The sequence below is a fragment of the Petaurus breviceps genome, unplaced genomic scaffold, assembly GCF_028583685.1.
Source record: "Petaurus breviceps papuanus isolate PSGF00001 unplaced genomic scaffold, PetGlider_PUasm1.0 126, whole genome shotgun sequence".
Taxonomy (NCBI): domain Eukaryota; kingdom Metazoa; phylum Chordata; class Mammalia; order Diprotodontia; family Petauridae; genus Petaurus; species Petaurus breviceps.
This window is the reverse complement of record NW_027185655.1, coordinates 79,047,573-79,055,100: the sequence shown is the minus strand read 5'-3', so window position 1 is coordinate 79,055,100 and position 7,528 is coordinate 79,047,573.

The following is a 7,528-nucleotide window of genomic DNA, read 5'->3' as shown; positions in this document are numbered from 1 at the left end:
TCTTAGTGCTGCATAACCTACTAGAACTTGCTTCCTGCTCAAAGTAAGGCCATGAGAACTCAGGGTTAACATCCACGCCACCAGGAGTTACCGGAGTTAAACCTTTGTGAAATAATTTCCACACAGTAATTGCTTAATATTTGTTTAATTAAATTAAAAGTTGTTAAAATATTTCTTGTATAGAAAAATTTCACTAAATAAATGGTCTCAAAGACCACACATAAGGAAATGGCCATAGACGGCAAAGAGAGCAAACATTGAATAGATAAAGCCCTTTAGAAAACCTTCTTTTAAAATTCCTGTTAGGAAAAGAGAATGTAAAAGGGAATCAATTCTTTTGTTGTTATTAGAAGATCTAAAGTTTGTTCCAAAGTATCTTATTTAAGCTACAGATGATCTTGGGCAGGGAATATAATTGGTATAATGTAAGTGGAAACAAAATAGCATTTTCCCTATAGAGAATACATACATACATATACATGTGTATACATATATAATACATGCAAGTATAGAAGACCTTTAAATGTTGTATTTCTCATACTTAAAATATTTTAAAATCATAATTCAGTGACTTTAGAAGGGAAGTTTCCATTCCTCTGACATTCAATGGTTCTGTGATCTCATAGATGTATTTCTTCCACTGGTACAGATGGAAGCCTAACTATGCCCATCAGAGTGTCACTTGTTCATACCCACCCACTGTACTAGAAACTTTCCTCAGTTTTTCTTGATATATCAAGGCTACAAGTGAAGTCTGTGGACTACCATTTGTTTTCCTTCACTCTCTATGTGACTAATTCATCCATTTAGCTCATATACTTCTTTGATGGCATCTTTTACTAAAGTTCTCCTTTGCAGTCCTTATATTCTGTTACAGTCTCCTCATAGCCTTGTGCTCCATGTTCTTCTGATAGTACAATTGCAAACTGGCCAGAATTTAAAAAATAAATTTTGACAAAGCGTAATATTCAATTATTATTTATTTTTGCCTCTGGTTGTGGACTAGGACATTATGTTTGATTGGAGCACCATTGTCTTCATCTTCAATCAGTCCTTTAAATGACTAACTTTTATTTGAAGCTTTGTGTGAAAATATTCACAACAGGGCTCTTGAGAAACAATTTGAACAGAGGGGCAGTCTTGCTTAGTTGTGTGACTATTACAATCACAGTATGGTTGTAAAGGGGGGGAAGGTGAAATGACAGAAAATCCCAGAAAAAAATAGAATTGTTTTATTGGAAACTAAGCTATATTTTCTAAATTATCAATATCACAATTCAGTTTATATTTTAGATGAGTATGTGTAAAGGAAACAGAGATTATCCCAAAATGCTAGTGGGGGTTCTCCATCCCTGAGAAATAGGCAATGAATAGAATATTAGGCCTAAAGTCAGGAAGACATGAGTTCAAATCTAGCCTCAGATACTTTCTAGCTGTGTGATACTAGGCAAATTATTTGACCTCTGGTTGTCTCAATTCACTCAAACTATAAAAATGGGAAAAATAATATCACCTACTTCTAAGGTTGTAATAAGTATCAAATGAGATAATATTTAAGTACCTGGAATATAGTAGGCACTATATAAGTACTTATTCCATTCTCCTTCCATAAAAATTAATCTCAGGAGTCACTCTATCAAGATCATATGCATAAAGCACTCAGCATTAAAAGATATATATGAGCACATGACATCCTAATAATGTAAAACCAAAGCTTACTCACCATGATCATAGGATTTTAAATTGGAAGGGAATTTAGACATCAGTTCAACTCCTTCATTTGTCATATAGAGAAACTGAGACCAAGAAGGGTACATCCAAAACCACATAGCTCATAACAGAGGTGGCATTTAACCCATGTTCTCTGACTTCTATTTCAGGGCTCTTTCTACTGCACCCCCTTCCACTAGCACTTTTTTTTTTCTTTTTCTTCTTGTCTTTTTGGAGGGGAGAAGGCAGGGCAATTGGGGTTAAGTGACTTGGCCAAGGTCACACCGCTAGTAAGTGTTAAGTGTCTGAGGCTGGATTTGAACTCAGGTCCTCCTGACTCCAGAGCCGGTGCTCTATTCACTGTGCCACCTAGTTGCCCCTTTCACTAGCTCTTAATCTCACCCCTCAATTTTGATAGTGTTTCCCTTTCCAAAGAAACAACTTTGATTTTTTTATGTTTTAAAACCAAAATTTCAAGCTTGATAATAGTATACATTAAAATCTAAAATAATATCCTATTTTTCTCTCTTGTAAGTGCTACAGTAAAAAATACAGAGAAAGATCTAAAGTCCCACACCTGCTAAAACTCTCAGGAAAATAACTAATCGACTCCTTTGATTCAGACTTAAAAGACAGATGTTGACAATTCTAGTGAGCCACTGAATTCTTTGAACAGTTGAATCAAATCACTTTCCTGGTGTCTCCTCCCATCAAGGTCTCTCAGATTGAGAGATGGAAATAACTTTGAATATCACTTTAAACATACCACTCTCCCTATCTTGGCAAAGATACTAGAGTATTTTACCATTTCCTGTTCTAGCTCAAATGACAGATGAGGATACTGAGGCAAACAGGATTAAGTGGCTTGCCTGGGGTCACATAGCTAGTAAGTGTCTAAGGCCATATTTGAACTCAGGTCTTCCTGACTCCAGGCCAGCACTCTATCCACCGAGCTACCTACCTGCATTCTAGAAGCCTTTTATAGAAGGCTTTTACAGATGAGGAAACCAAAAACCAGAGAGGTTAAGCAACTTCCCCAAGTTGTAGACAACTAAAGCAGGATTTAAACCCAAGTCTTCTGGTTCCAAAGCCAGTTCAAATTTTTATTTTGTCCTACTTTCTCTGTATTTCCCTCATTCTACAGAGAAGGAAATTAAGGCAATATATGACTTAGCACATGTCCCCAAAATATTCAGTAACAAAATTGGAATTCAAACAGGGTGTGCTGGAACTAGTACAAACTGGAGCTAATTATTAAATTTTCATTGTGAACTTTTGTGCCTAGAAATAAACAAATGATACAGATTATGGCTTGATTATTTTGTTGATTGCTTAGCTTTAAGTAACAGAGAAAATGTTAATAATGCATAGTAACCTAAAAGTGTGTCACACATTTTTCAAGAGCTGTTTGCTAAATATTTACCAGCATATCCCTCTCTCTTAGAAATTTTCTAGTCCTGGCCTGGTCTTTGAGGTCAATTGAAGGAAGTCAGATGTATTAAGATACCAACTTATTTAGAAAATACTTCATCTTGACTCCTTATCTTGCCTTAGGAAATCCTGAAAGATCAAGAACCAGTTGCCTCTGGAATGAAATGAGGTCTACCAGGGTCTGGAAGACTAAAACTACATTGAGTCACAAGCTCATGGGGACAAAATTCATGCCTGGGCAGTGGCAGCTACCTATAATATCAAAAGTCTGCAATTCAGAGAGAAGCCTCCTTCCTTTAAGTATACACAGCGTGGCATGAAATGGAGAGAAATCCCCAAACCTTGGCAGTCATATTCTTCCCTCTATTACTTCCCTACTCCTGTACCCGTATCTTCTTGGTGAGTTCACTGCTTCCCATCTGCTCAGTCCTGTGATGTAAAGGTCCTCCAGATATACTATACTACAATCCACTAAGCAACTGCTAATAATGTCACTTTAGCAAAATCCACGTGCCTTTACACCTTATACCTTTACATACCACTGGCTGATTCTAGAAAATAAATGAAAAAGTTGTTAAAAGGGGCAACCAAAGATGACCAAGAATACTAATATAGTTATCCCTTCCATTTAATATATCATAGATCCGTATAAGAAATAAAATGGAAATTTTGGGAGACTTTTGAAGAAGTCACATACAATAATCAAAAGTCAGCAGATGACACAGAAAGAGTTAAGAAATGCAGAAATGAAGAAAATGTATCTATAGCATTGTATAATATAAAATTATTTCATCTTTTAATACCAAAATAACCCAGTGTTCTCTGGTACAAAGGAAGGGGGCCAAAATTTTTTACACAGATTTAACCCCCAAAGTGTGGAAGGGATAGCTGTATCAAGATCTCAGTACCGTATATTAAAAGAAAGAACTTTTGAAAGGTAAATTTAACAAAATGTTTCCATAATGCATATGGGGAAATCAGAAAAAAAAAAATTCACCTGACAACCGTCTAAAGAGAAACTCGAAAAGCCATCTTTCTCCATTCTAGTCTGTAGATGCTTAATGATGACAGTTGTTTGTTTTTTAAACTATTACTTTCTTTCACACATAAGCAGGAAATTAGTAGCTCCTTTACATAGTTTATAAGATCCAGATTTATTTCTAAAGTTGAGTCCAGTGTAGCAAAAGTTTCTAATTGCAGTGTTTCCCAAGGATTACACAGCTGTTTCTTTAATACAGCAAAAGTTGAGATTGAAGTTGCCCTGTTTCCTCTTCCCTTTCTGCCTGGGACCAACACCTGGCACAAAGAAATGAAATGATTAGCCCAAAGCCACATAGCAAATCAGTGTCAGGGCAGTGATATCCTACTTTGAACCCACAGGGCACTAGTCTATGACACTCTCATTATTTGCAACCATTTTGGTCCCCAAGATAACAGGCATAAATAACCTAGCTGTTCCAGCAATGAGATGACTAGAGTCCTGGTCAACAGACATTGAGAGTTGCAGCAGATATTGCTCTGTGACTTTGTTCTCTATCTTAATCCTGGGACAGAGGGGAAGTTTTCTTTATTATCAGTTTGTTCCTTTCAGTAGAAGATGTGTTGTCAAGTGAGGAAAGGGAAAAAATCAAAATTCAGAACAAGGTTCCTTCATTCTAATCCTGACTCTGTGGCATTGGGTTAATGCCTTCATGGGGCACAGAGACCTAGATGTAAAAAGAAGAAATCAAAAGTGAGAACTTTCACTGATGTTTTGGGAGAATTCAGTCATTTTTTTGTCTATTAGTCTGAGATCTTCCTCTGGAAGTTATTTTTTTTTTAATTTAAGCATAAAACAAACCATTCTATAACATAGTTTAATAAAAAAAATGATTGCATATGAAACTGCAAATCTATTATGTCCAACTTGCTATTCCTTTTAAATATATAATAATAAAGTCATGTAAATTTCTTTTTTTTCTTCCCTCCCTCCTATTCTAGAGATGGCTGCCATTAGACACACACATGTATGTTATATTTTACGTATATGTACACATATAAGTGTGTATATATACATATATGAAAATTATTCTATACATATTTCTATTTATCATCAGCTCTAACTTCCTCAAAACTTAAAATCCATATTATGTCTTATTGTTACATTGTCTAAATCCTACACTCTGAGTGGGGTAAAATTCCATAAGAAGTTACATTCCTCCAAAAAAAGATCTCTTGATCAACTTTATTGAATCAAGCTGTCAATATCCATCATGAAAGGAGAAAAAATTATAGGCAGCCTAGGAGTCTCCCTAATCTTGCTCCTTTCTTTTGTTAAGAAATAAATGAACCATGTGATTTTCCGTAAATAGAGGCTCTATCTGAGTTGTCACTTTATCTTTAAATTTTACAGAAGATTTTGCTACTGACGGGACAATAAGAAAGCAAAGACAACCATGAAAATTAGATAAAAATTTATTACTGGAGCAAAGATGGTTTTGTTTATTTATTTTCTCATATATGTCAAAGTGCTTTTTCAGCTTTCTAGAACTTGAATGCTATTTAAAGATGCAAAACCCTTGCTTTTATGGTTGGGATAATCACATTTTAACAAAAACACCTATCTCTCAGTGCTTGGTGAGGTGAAAATTCACATCTTCTAAGTTTCTAAACATGGCTCGAGAACCCTCCTGTTTATTTGCAGATGCAGTATTATGTTCATTTATTTTTTATAATTCATGAAAAATGTATAAAAAGCATAAAACCCTTACATTGGATTCTTTCATCTTAATGGACTCTTTTATGGCTTCTTTAGTCTGTGAAAATTGGTTTCCTGGATTGGGCATGTTGCAATTTCCATTCACCAGAAGAGTAGACAATCAGCTCACTGTTCTAGCTCTATATGAGGGATCTGGGGACATAATAGGTATGTATTTCTTGCTTCCTCTCTTCAAGAGTAGTGAAAGGGGCATCTAGAGAGAGGAGCTAGTGGAAGCATGGGTTTATTGGGGAACCTCCTAATTATCACACTGGTGAGAAAGATACACACACACACACATCTTACATGGTATCATAACTAGTTAATTTTCTACAAGAGTGTGAAATTGTGCTTCTCAATCCCCACCCCATCCATTCTTTCTGTGCTATTAGCATTCCTTCCCCTCCTCCCCACTTTCTTTTTTTTATATTCTATGCTCCTACTCCTTACAAGAAAGGAAAGTAGGAAAATAAAGGCACATGGGAGCCAAGAAGAAATGAAAGCTGTCATGATTTTGTTTGGGATGGGAAAAGAAGAGGTTCAATTAATACCTGATTATTCTTATGAAATAGGAAAATTAATAGATCTGACAGAATCATTTCTTTATTCAACTCAACAAGGATTTATTAAGCACCTAATATGTGCAAGACCCTGGGCTGAGTGCCAGGAATACAAAGAAAGAAACAAACAAAAAACAAAAACCTAATCCTGTCCCTACTCTTTAAAGAACTTCTGTTCTATTAGGAGATATAACATACACATAGATAAAAAGGTATACAATAATTTGAGGTTGGCAAGAGCACAAATTGGTAGAGGGGGAAAAGGGAAGATTTCCTACAGGCAGTGGCAACCAATTTGTCTCAAGGAAGTTAATGATTATAAGCTTCTAAGAAGGAAGTACCTTCTAGGCAGGGAATATTAATTCAGCAGCTATGTGAAAGATGGATTGGAGAGGGAAGGGATAGAATCAGAGAGAACAATTATAATTGGCTATTGCAATTAGTGATAAGAGCCTGAAACTAGGGCGTTGGCTGAATAGGTGGAAAATAAAAGACAGGTACAAACTTAGCAATTGATTAGATATGAGAACTGAGGAAAAATGAAGAGGCATGAATAATTGAAGTTACATTTTGAATGATTGGAATAAGGCTCTCAATATAAATAGAGAAGTTGGGAGCAGGAGTGTGTTGAAAGAAGGAACACATTTTAGACACATTAAATTTGACATGGTGATGGGAAAGGCAGTTGGTGCTGCATAAATGGAATTTAGTAATATATACACACATAAAAATATGTGTGTATACACACAGAGAGATAGATACACAAATGTGGGCAGCTAGGTGGCACAGGGAATAGAAAGCCAGGCCTGTAGTCAAGAAGACTTATCTTCATAATTTGAAATCTTATCCCAGACCCTTACTAGCTGTGTGACTTAACCCTGTCTGCCTCAGTTTCCTCATCTCTAAAATAATCTGGAGAAGAAAGCAGCAAACTACTACAATATCTTTGCCAAGAAAAACCAAATGAGGTCATTAAGAGTCAGACACAACTAAAATGATTGAACAACCAAAATACAAAAACACACAGATAGATAGATAGATAGATAGATAGATAGATAGATAGATAGATAGATAGATAGATAGATAGATA